This window comes from Hermetia illucens, chromosome 2 (genome assembly GCF_905115235.1).
Source record: "Hermetia illucens chromosome 2, iHerIll2.2.curated.20191125, whole genome shotgun sequence".
Taxonomy (NCBI): domain Eukaryota; kingdom Metazoa; phylum Arthropoda; class Insecta; order Diptera; family Stratiomyidae; genus Hermetia; species Hermetia illucens.
Window position 1 is genome coordinate 27,814,815 of NC_051850.1, and position 12,073 is coordinate 27,826,887.

A 12,073-nucleotide genomic window follows, 5' to 3' on the forward strand; every position below is an offset into this window, starting at 1 on the left:
AAGGTAATGATGATGATGAATGAGGAAGAGGAAGATCTCTCCTAGCCTAGTTAAAGAGTCGTGACGAGTTCGAGTTAGAGAAGACAGCTCCTTTTCGAGGCGCCGCAACTTTTCAAGATGGAGCGATTGCTTTTAATTTGTAAACGGATTAGAAGGATAAATTTTCCTTTTTCTTCTGCATACTTTCTCTGCTCGCCTCCGGGAGTGGGCTTGGTGAACCTAAGTTTACAACGATGATATGGAAATACCTTTGTGAGGCTCTCATAAATTTTTAACAGGGTCGGAAAACGAAATCTTCCTGCTTCTCTCCCCATATCCTCCTTACTTCCTCTGCGGGTGAGGGTCAAAATTAAAACCTATTGCTATGACATCAAATTATCCCCCTTCTGCGTTGTTTTAATTTTTTCAAAGACGAGAGGGGTGGGGGATGAATGGCCCACATAGTTAGAGAGGAGGCTCGTCAATTCCTCCCTCCTATATACCTTCTACATTATTTTCCCCTCCCGGGGTAGACCTAAAATTCCCTAACGTTTTGAGGGGTGGAGATTAGCTTGAGTTTTGATCTGGGTTGAAGGTTCGGGCAAGGACCTTCAAACAACTTTCAGATTTTGTATCATGATATTGGAGATTGAGTTTGAAAATCAAATCTTGCCATATTAGTACTACTATTACCACATTGCGCCCTACAGTGTACTGTAGTGTACCGCTACGGTCTTAAATGAAGTGCTCCAACACACTTCAAGGCCCTGATCCAATATGGATTGTTGCGCCAACGATTATTATTATATTAGCACTAAAATAACCCAATTTTGAGGTGCCATAGCGACGTGTGCGGTAGTTGAAATACCCTCCATACCGATATCCTTTCAAAAAAAGTTAATAATAGTATATCACTACTACTAGTAATTTGCTGCAAATAACCCTCCCCCCTCCCCTTAAGTTCATCCTAGCACCACGAAATTTTGCAGTAAGGTACTATTACTAACAAAGTTATAATACGTCAAAATTGTCACTTCTTTGCAAATTCAAGACTATCAATGTCAATATCACCCGAAACCGGATACTCTCACATAATATACCCATATATTACGTGCTACGTACTAATGGGGCAAATGCACACTCAAATGTCTTCATATAAGAAATACACAAAACCTTTCAAACCTGAAGCGTCCAGCTTCTGGTTTCCTGACTTGTTTTGATATCAAAGCGCAGGCCAAGAGGATGGGGAGTGTAATTAGGTTAACTAGGCAAGTCTACCCATTCTAATTGATGACGTTTCAAAGTGGGGCTATTTAAATTTCATAACGGAAAGGTAATTTATAACCCCAACTTCGGAAAAAGTAAGGTAGGTATGAGGAGATCCCACCTCTTCAATTTTCAAATTATGGAGCTTAATTTGTCAACCTCACCTCTGAATGAGCATGGGAGTAAGGATGATATTTAAGAGGAAGGAGGGAAAAGTTCCCTTCCCTAGCTGCGTTAAAGATTTATAGAATTACGTTGACCCAAAAGGAGCTATCTTCGTATCATTACTAAGCTCATTGATAAAGCAATTATTTCGGTGGTCTACAAAAGGTTTTGGAGGGGTGAAGGTTCCCTTTCTCCTGCAGTTCCTCCTGTATCCATGAGAGTAGAGGGAGCAGGAGCGAAGGGGTTAACGTTGAAAGGTGGCTCGACGCAATTTTTCAACAGGATTGGAGAGAAAGGACTTTTTGCTTCCCCTCCGTATCTTTCTTACTTCTTCCGCGGGTGAGGTTCAAAATTAAACTAAATTAGATTATTCTTTAATTTGATTATTAACATAAGTCTATCGGTGATAACCGGGCAGTACATCGACCTTAAATTTTCCGAACTCGGAGAACCGTCACGGATAGGAGGAGGTCCTAGATATCACCCTACCAACCGACAATGGGATACTAACGGTGGAGAATCATCATCATCAATGGCGCAACAACCGGTATCCGGTCTAGACCTGCCTTAATAAGGAACTCCAGACATCCCGGTTTTGCGCCGAGGTCCAAACCAATACGATATCCCTAAAAGCTGTCTGGCGTCCTGACCTACGTCATCGCTCCATCTTTGGCAGGGTCTGCTCGTCTTCTTTTTCTTTTTCTACCATAGATATTGCCCTTATAGAGTCTCTGGGCTGGATCATCCTCATCCATACGGATTAAGTGACCCGCCCACCGTAACCTATTGAACCGGATTTTATCCATAACTTGACGGTCATGGTATCGCTCATAGATTTCGTCATTGTGTAGGCTACGGAATCGTCCATCTACATGTAGGGGGTCAAAAATTCTTCGCAATTCTTCTTGCTAAGAACCTAAATTTCCGAGGAATACATGGGGACTGGCAAGATCATAGTCTTGCACAGTGAGAGCTTTGACCCTATGGTGAGACGTTTCGAGCGGAACAGTCTTTGTAAGCTGAAAAAGGCTCTGTTGGCTGGTAACAACCGTGCACGGATTTTATAATCGTAGCTCTTATCGGTTGTGATTTTTGACTCTAGATAGGAGAAATTGTCAACGGTCTCAAAGTTGTATTCTCCTATTTTTATTCTTCTTCGTGTTTTAACAGTGCGGTTTGATGTTGTTGGTTGATTCGTCTTCGGTGCTGACGTTGCCACCATATATTTTGTCTTGCCTTCATTGATCTGCAGCCCAAGATCTCGCGCCGCCTGCGCGATCTGGATGAAAGCAGTTTGTACGTCTCGGGTCGTTCTTCTCATGATGTCGATATCGTCAGCATAGGCCAGTAGTTGGGTGGACTTGAAGAGGATCGTACCTCTTGCCTTTACCTCAGCATCATGGATCACTTTCTCGAGGGTCAGGTTAAAGAGGACGCATGATAGAGCATCCCCTTCTCATAGACCGTTGTTGATGTCGAATGGTCTTGAGAGTGATCCTGCTGCTTTTATCTGGCCTGGCACATTGGTCAGGGTCAGCCTAGTCAGTCTTATTAATTTCGTCGGGATACCGAATTCTCTCATGGCCGTGTACAGTTGTACCCTGACTATGCTATCATCATCATCATCAACGGCGTAACAACCGACATCCGGTCTAGGCCTGCTTTAATAAGGGACATCCCGATTTTGCGCCAAGGTTCACCAATTCGATATCCCTGAAAGCTGTCTGGCGTCCTGACCTACGCCATAGCTCCATCTTAGGCAGGGTCTGCCTCGTCTTCTTTTTCTTTTTCTACCATAGATATTGCCCTTATAGACTTTCCGGGTGGGATCATCCTCATCCATACGGATTAAGTTACCCGCTCACCGTAACCTATTGAGCCGGATTTTATCCACAACCTGACGGTCATGGTATCGCTCATAGATTTCGTCATTGTTTAGGCTATCATAGGCGGCTTTAAAGTCGATGACCAGATGATGCATATTCCAACAGTTTTTCCATCGCTTGTCGCAGATAACGCAGAGAGAAAATCTGATCTGTTGCTGATTTGCCTGGAGTGAAGCCTCTTTGGTATGGGCCAATGATGTTCTGGGCGTATGGGGCTATCCGGCCTAGCAAGATAGCGGAGAATATCTTATAGATGGTACTCAGCAACGTGATATCTATAATTGCTGCACTGTGTGATATCTTCCTTTTTGTGGTGGAGAATGTGTGACCAGAAATCCCTCTGAGGTCGACCTGGGATACTTTTCAGTCTAGATTTCATTGCAAAAGTTTTCACACCCCAGGAGGATCGACTGACGGAAGTTTGGTCAAGTTATCAAGAAGAAACTATCCCGTGCGCAAATTGGCAATATTGCCACGACAGGCGAACTTGAGTCAAAGGTTGGGTTTCTGGAAAAGGCATTTGAAACCGCGTTCAAAGTCTTGTTCAGACGCGGCATACCAGCTGCGTCTGAGCACCATGCTCGGGAATAAGATTTAAAAATATTTGAAGATCTCAGATATCAGTCCGACGAAGCCACGAATATCTACCCTTTCGGCTTCGCCCTTCGTTTTAACAAAAGCGATCAAATTGTGACTGGCGAAATTGTTGTGATATATTTGGGTCGTTCAAAATGAAAAGAGGGTTCGGGCCATTTATTTCATGTTCCGATTCTGGACATTCATTGATGGGTTATAGAAGAAGGCTTCAAATCGAATAAAAGGACGATAGCAGTCTTGATTCATGGATTTATAGACAAGTTATCAAGCACCTCATGGCCAACTTTCTCAATCAGGAATAACTCTTTTTGACTGACGAATTTATTATAAAATGTTTTCACAGGTTACGAAAACATTTATTTTTGCAATAATTTCAAAGCGATTTATGCGTTTAATGGCCTCATTCAGTCATCTTAAAACGTCAGAAAGATTTTACTTCTAACGTTCGATTTAACGCCAGATTTAATTTCCTCGGTTAACAAAGCATTCGTCAAGAACATTGAATCTTATAGTACACATCCGTAGCTGAACAGAAATGTGCCAAATTGTCGGACGAATAAATATAAACTTCTTAAAAATAATTTTCCAGCATTCATCCAAGTCAGATACATGTAACACCCTCGAAATTTCAAAATATACATGGGCACGTCCATGAATGTTTAAGTGAATCAACATAACATTTATTGAAGCTCCAAAGCCCAAGAGCAGCCTATGCCGGCGCAGATATTAGGACCATTTCCCTGTAAACGCTGAATTGTGTCGAGAATCTCAGATTTGAATATTTTATTTTTGGCAGGAGTGACGCATTGACAAAGTATTCTTTGCATTTATAAATATTTTCTTTTGTACCACGAACTTAATCTTTGCACTTAAGAGAGTAGGCACGGTCTCCGAAGGAAAGCAGTGGCCGCGCTAGTTTCAGCCACAACTAGAAAAAGATGCGGGAAACTTTCAGATGAATTATCTGCCACATATGCTAACTTGTTATGTGTTTCAATAAATAAATTTTATTGAAGCAAAACAAATTATTTAAACATTTTTTTGTGTTGCCTCAGAGGGTGATTTATGGGAGGTACAGGTCAACTGACACATCGTTTTGGTAACGACTTTTGGGATTAAAAGCCAATAAAGATAGTGCAATGCACTCTCCGCTTTGGGATAACTTTAATGATAAATTTTCGGATCAGATGCACTTTCACTGTTTCAAGTAAGTCCTTTTTCTCATGGAACTAATCAAAACTTAAACCCCAACTTTGCCAGTGTTTAACATCAATATTGGAGGATTTTATGCCTATGGAGGGAATTGAATTTCAGACTGAATAAATTGAGATTAAATTTTCCATTAAATTTTTAGTTTGCACTGGCTTCAGATGAAACTTTAATGCCTCAATCACTATCAAATTTAATCGATAAATCATTACGGAAGTTTCGAATAAATCGTGGAATTGAGTTTTGTTGAACTTTCCTGGGGCGTGAAGGATTATTCTAAGGAAGGGTAGGAACGGCTATTATGCCTAGTTAATGGAATTTATGGCAATTTGAATGAAGAATGAAGTATGCAACGGACGAATATGGGAAATATTAACCAAGGAAATGAAAATGGTTACTCTCATCCACCAACTCGTTTGGGATATACGTGTATGAGGTCGAGAAAAGCCTTCCAGCTATTTTCTAAAGTCAAGAACTCCTTTTGTTTGTAAGGAATGTTAGAATCAGCTCTAGAAAGTGCCTTTGTATATTCTTAGAAATCCAAACGGACGTTCCCTTGGAAATGCTCCAGCACTCACCAGGACTTCCTTAGATTCTATACTTCTAAGAAATCCCGTGCCGACAGGGTCAACGGTTTTCGATTAAAGTGGGTTCAACATATGAACAGGTATAGGGAAGGACCTAAAGGTGGATGGATTTAGTAAGATCCATCACCAAGCATTGAAAGCGTAGCGATTTGAACTGCTTCAATGGAAGTCGAACCGACCACCTGGCCGATAAGGATAATAATGGCCATGAGACGCAAATCAATTCACCCCAACCTCAAACAAATTTGACGTACCAGTCTGACCTGGCCCTTCTTCATCTTAATATTTGCGGATTTACTAAAATACTTGTCTAGTATGTTTCGAAATGTGTAGATACCCCACCTATAGCGGTCTTCACTTTGCCCTAAGGCAAATTTAAGGGAATGCACCATTTGAGGACAGCAAGTGTGGCGATATCCAGAGAAATCGGACGCAAGAAAGGGGAATTTTCGGCGGAGGGTGAGGATAAGCTGGCAACCTGGGTGAGATCCATACTGAACGCAGAAGGCTTTACAGTTAGCAGCGGTTTTCATATTAGACTACACTTCTGTCTAAAAACATAAACCTAAGTCAAATTAACTTACAGCATGCCAAAGCCTCCTCCTATCTACTGACAGCAAGGCTGGCAAAGTTTCAGGACTGTCCTTATATACTTCTGATTCAAAAGCCATGGGTTCGTTTTAACAAAATCAGGGATATTGGATCAGTTAAGGGGCTAGGATATTCGTCGATAAGAGATCCTCAAGACCGACTCCCTGTGCTCTGAAGTCAAAATTGTTGGAGGCAACCATGCTGGGACAATTCTGTTCCCAGGACTTTGTTGCGGTCAACTTACAATACCAGGTTAATGGTAAGAGGAGAAACGTCATAGTTGCCTCTGCTTACTTACCCGATGATTCTTTGTGTCCTCCGCCAACGCAAGAACCAAGGAATCTGGTAGTGTAGAATCAAGTGGCTTTGAACTCTTAATAGGTTGTGATGCGAACATTTAGCATATTTCTTAGGGCAGTAGCAAATGCAATCCTAGAGGAGAGAAGCTGTTTGATTTTGATCTTATCACTTCAGCTGGTCTGGAAGGATGCGCTCCTATATTCGTGGGGCCAAGACGAAATAAAGTAATTGATCTAACAATCACACAACAACACTTCAAAGTTGTTAGAGTTGATTAGAGACGGGTGAGTACCAGACGAAGTCTCACTCTCAGATCACCGTTACTTAGAATTTAGTCTGACAATTGCAGGCAAACAGTCTGTAATACAAAGACGGAATCCTAGAAAAATGGATTGGACAAAGTTCAGTAAACTTCTTGGCGACAAAGTGGAGCTCCCTAGGTAACTAAGAACTTCTTGGGAGGTAGCCGATCACTTGGACACTCTGAATCGCCCACTTTTAGTGTTCTATGAAGAGACTTGTCTTATTGCTTAAGGCCAACGCGGTAAAACGGTTCCATGGTGGCACCGAGAACTGCAAAGACTCCGGAAATCGTGCTTGCAAAAGCAATAAGGGTGAAGACAGGTTAAACTTCCGGAACTCACAGCGTGAATATAAGAGGCTCATAAAACGTTCGAAACGAGAATCCTTTGAAACATATTGTGAGGAACTGGAATGTGAAAGCGAGACTTCCAGGCTGCATTGAGTCCTTAATAATGGAGAGTCGGCCAAGTTGGACTCTCTTAGAAAACTGGATGGAACTTTCACGAACTCCAGAGTTGAATCTATACAGCCCCTCTTGGAAGTGGACTACCTGGGAGAACAAGTCTCGGAAGTGGGAAGAAGGGTATTGGCGGTTTCTGGAAGCCTTTCAACATGAAGGTGTTTTAAGAGGAATTGGGATACTGCGAGAGCGGTTGTTTTCAATTAAAAGGTGAAAGCTAGTATACTATCATTTGGAGACTTCAAACCGCCTCGCATGGATGGCATCAACCCAGCGATACTAAAGAGGGTATAGAGCATTTAAACAACTTTTAGCAAATATTTTTTCAGTATGTCTTGCTCTGGGCTACGTGCCTTTCTCTTGGCAGATGATGAAGGTGGTCTTCATACCTCACCCTGGGAAAGATGACTATTCAAATCCAAAGAACTTTAGGCAAATCAGTCTAACATCATTTTCGCTGAAATATTCGGAGAGACTGGTTGAGCTTCACATTCGCCAGAAGGCGCTGAGGTTGCAAATGAAAACCAATATGCTTACCAACGTGGGAAGTCCTGTGACTCTGCTCTTGACTCTTTGTTTTCAAAGATGGAGATGCAGCTCTGAAAGGCGAGTATGCGATGGGGTGTTCGAGGACATTAAAGGGGCGGTTGACTATACGCGGTTCCAAAAGTTCTGTGATGCCGCCAGAGAGCATAGTGCTGATGAAACTTTAATTAATTGGATTTACACTATGCTAATGCAGAGAGACCTAGCAGCAGAACCCGCAAGGATAGGATACTTCTAATAAGTAAGTTGGATAATAAAGAAAGTTGGGTAGAGTCAAAGTTACTGTTGACTCTAGATATCTATAATGAAATGAAAGAGTTCCCAGAAAATTTTAACTTACTTTTAAAGCCTGGTTCGCTTGCGCCAGCAGTTCGAACAAGAAGGTGGGAAGTCCGTGCGGGTCCAGCGGAGGAATAGGGTTATCGGACGAACCTCACATTTCGCAGACGCTTTGTTGGAGCGTCCCCCGGTTCGGCGAAGGCTTTTAGTCTAGACAAGGAGAGCCATTTGGGCTCACCCTGAACGTCGAGCTTGAAGGAGTGCTTCCTTCGCTTCAGAAGTTTGAATGGGCCCTCATATGGTGGGTGCAGCGACCTTCGAGGACCGTCCACCCTAATGAGGGCATGTGAGCATGTCTCGAGGTCCCTGGGGGAGTTGTCTTCTAGCGCCGTGTTTCATGAAGGTGAAGTCCCAAAACCCTGCTTAACCCTGCTCTGATATCCAGCATAGAGGTGGCGGGGAGTAGGGAGTAGCAGATTCTCCCCGTACACCATCTCCACGGGGCTGGCCGTAAACTTCTCTCGATGAGCTGTGGCAAGGCCTAAGGACTGCGGCCAACTTTCTGTGAAAACTGGCCGGAATAAATGGCCTAGGTCCATTGTCTAAGGTCTCGCAGCGTGAATAGGAGTGTAAGCCGAAAATTGGAAACTCATTGAACTTGTTTTTGGAGTTTACCCTCAGGCTCTGAAGCTCTCCTTACTCTTTCTGCATATACTCGACCGCAGGGTATACCGACAGTGGACGCGGTTATCGTATACCGGCTGTGACCTTCGAGATTCGTGACAAAGCGTCTGCAACGACATAGTCATTCCCAGATACGTGTTGGATGTCAGAAGAAAACTGGCTGATTAAGTTGACGAGAAGACTCTCTGACTGTCAGGCTTTTGTTCAAGCGTGAAAGTAAGGGGCTCGTGCCCCGTGAACACGCTGAACGGCTCCTGATCGTAGATGCTGTATTTACGTTGAGTTGGGTTGAGTTATTTCTAAAAGGAGCTCAACGATTGCTCCGTTTTATTCGTCCGTTGGTGAAGAGCAGCGCCTACCGCAGTGTCTGAGGCATCGACTAACACAGTTTGATAGTTTCAAATGCCTGGGCGGCTTTAGTATACCACGCAATGCCGCGGGGGTCCTTGGTCTTGGGCCCAGACAAGTAAGCGTTGAGGTTCGCTTAATGATGAGTGGCCTTGGGTAAGAAACGACTATAGAAGTTTAACATGCCCAAGAACCTTCGCAGATGCTTCACCGTTCGCGGGGCAAGATGCTTTGTGGCTTCAACTTTGTCAAGATCTGGTTGAATTCCGTCAGATGTAATTATGTTGCCGAGAAATTTTACTTGCGTCTGTAGGAATTTGCATTTTTCAACATTTAGAATGAGCCCGGCTCAAAATCGGAAGAAGAGGTGACCAAAACATCGTTCATGTAAACGAAACAGAAGTTTAAGTTTCGTAGGACAGAATAGATGAATCTCTGAAAAGTCTGCGCAGCGTTGCACAAGCCAAAAGTCATCCTGGTGGATACGAAGGGTCCGAAAGGTGTGCAGATAGCCGATTTCGGTATGTCTTCCGGATTTGATGATGTCCAGATCCAAAGTTGTGAAAATACGGCAGTTTGTCGGTGAATTCGCGAAATCGTGGATGAGTGAAATAGGGTACCCTTCGGAAATTGTCTGAATTTGCATACGCCTGTAATTTTAGTAAAGCCTCCGTTTGCCGTTTTGCTTAGGGACCAAATTGTGTGGAGATGGCAAACAGCTATTTGACGGTCTGCAAATACCCTGCTTCATAAGATAATCTAACTCTTTCTTTGCAACATCTAGCTTCTGGACTGATAGAGGATGCACCTTTGAGAGGATCGGGCATCCGGTAGTGTTGCGGGTTCTATTAAGGCTTTGTTCTGCAGGTTTACCAATAGCCGATAGTAACACAGGAACTCCGCGTCTAAAATGGGGGTGCTAATATCTGCTAAAATGAATCGCTACGAAAACGTTCGACATAATTCTAGACACCTGCTTGTAGCCGTACGCGCAAATAGGCGAGGAATTCGTGGCAGCTAGTTGCAAGTTTTGCGGTATCAACGTGTTTGGGCGGGATACGGGGAAAACCGACACCTCCGTTTCTTTGTTGCATTGAAATTGCTGCTGGTGGTACATTTAGTCGCTTGGGCTTCGAATTTGTACCAGCAAATCGTCGAGGATAAGGATACCGGTGTGCGACTACCGGAACGCCGCTTGCGGGAAGCAGACCTTAATTATGACTGCGATCAAGATCTACCCCGCAAACGGATAGTACCTACAGTCACCGTAAGCTCCGAGACTGCGTCCGCAAGTATCGCCACCGTTGTTTTGAGGTCTTCCACTTCTAGACAAAGTCTCTAGAGACTTTCTTGTGGATATTATCGGCCTGCGCGAAAAACACCTCCAACACCCATCTCGAGTCCATGCAGGCCAAGATGGCGCGGGTGCTCTCCGGGAGCCGCTCGGGACTTCAACAGCTCTGAACCGACCTTATCCCCTCCAGGTGCCTCCTATTTCGAAGCAGCTGGCTGGGGGTACGCTTGCCCAGCGTCAGCTCGTTCAGAAAATGATTCACCTTCGCTTCCTCACTGACGACCGGGGTATAACTACTCTTGAGCCTGGAGTAAGAACCACGGCGGCTATCATGTTAGGACGTTGGAAAGGAAGTGTGTTGGACTTATAATAGTTGACTTTTAAAACAGTGATGTGTAGCATTGTGCGGTGCTACTATCGTCGGGTGAAAATCGTACCCTGTTAATGAGGTATAAATGTTGGATGAAACTTTGTTTGATGGGATCGTTAGGTTGGTAGCAGTGGTTGATGTTTCATGGAAACTTTACATAACAAGTAACGGCGGAGATTGGGATGCCAAGGCGGCTAAGTTACAGCGCCAGTATTAACATCAACTTTCGCCGGGACGTTAAATAAATAGGGGTGAGGAGCCAGAGCCAATGAAGAACTGTGTTATAAAATCGCTTTACGCAATAATGCAACCTGGATGAAATAGCGTTCCCTAACTGGTGTTCTTTGTGATCGACATTACAATGAGCGTTTCAAATCTAAAATTTATCGCAATGTTGTCCGTCCTGCAGTCCTTTATGGTTCTGAGTGTTAGTCAACTATAAAATACAATGAACGTCGTCTTGGGGTAATGGAGGCGAAGTTGCTGCGTTGGATAGTGCCGTGAGACGTCTTGTTCGCGTCCAAAATGTGGATATTCGCGATCGATAAGGGGTTGCGCCGAACGTGGAAAAATTGCGAGAGAGGCATCTTCGGTGGTATGGTTATGAAATTCGCGGTAACGAGAATTCATTTACCAAAATTGGTGTGAACATCGAAGTCGATGGAAAGCGACCAAAAGGCTGGTTGAAACAACGATAGCGTGATACGCAGGATGGGGATTTCAAAGTCTCGAGACTGTATCTAAATCAGACCTGATAGGGCCAACTGGTGACGAGCCGAATCCGCTTGTGAACGGAATAATGGCTAAAGAAAAATGAGGAAGAAGATATTGAAAGTTGGAAATTCGTTGTCCCCGATTTTGCCACGTATTTTTCGTAACCCTTTTATGGTGGTCGGGATTGTGGAGCAGGCAGAGTTTAGCTCACACAATTGATTCCAGTTACATTCGCTCCATCTTTAGTTAGACCGTGAATGCTCTGGATATTCCTGGACTGGATATTTCTGGACTTCCCTTTTGAAGTTGCCTTTGGTGACATGGTGTTGATTTGCCTTCGTTATTCATCCAAAATTTTGGAAAAATTTTATCTTTCGGAGGCTGTATCGCACAAATGTGGACTCCGGTTTGGTACCTAAGGTTCCATGGTCCTAAATTGTCGTTAACCCCTCCGTACGATATGCCATTGGGAGTACTCTGTGTGGTTACAAATTA

General features: G+C 43.7%; 1 protein-coding gene across 4 annotated transcripts in view; it reads left to right on the forward strand.

The window, feature by feature from the left end:
* Positions 1 to 12,073, forward strand: part of LOC119647538 (putative uncharacterized protein DDB_G0282133) — an 88,012-nt gene that overhangs the window by 23,059 nt on the left and 52,880 nt on the right. The gene's annotated exons all lie outside the window — the stretch shown is intronic.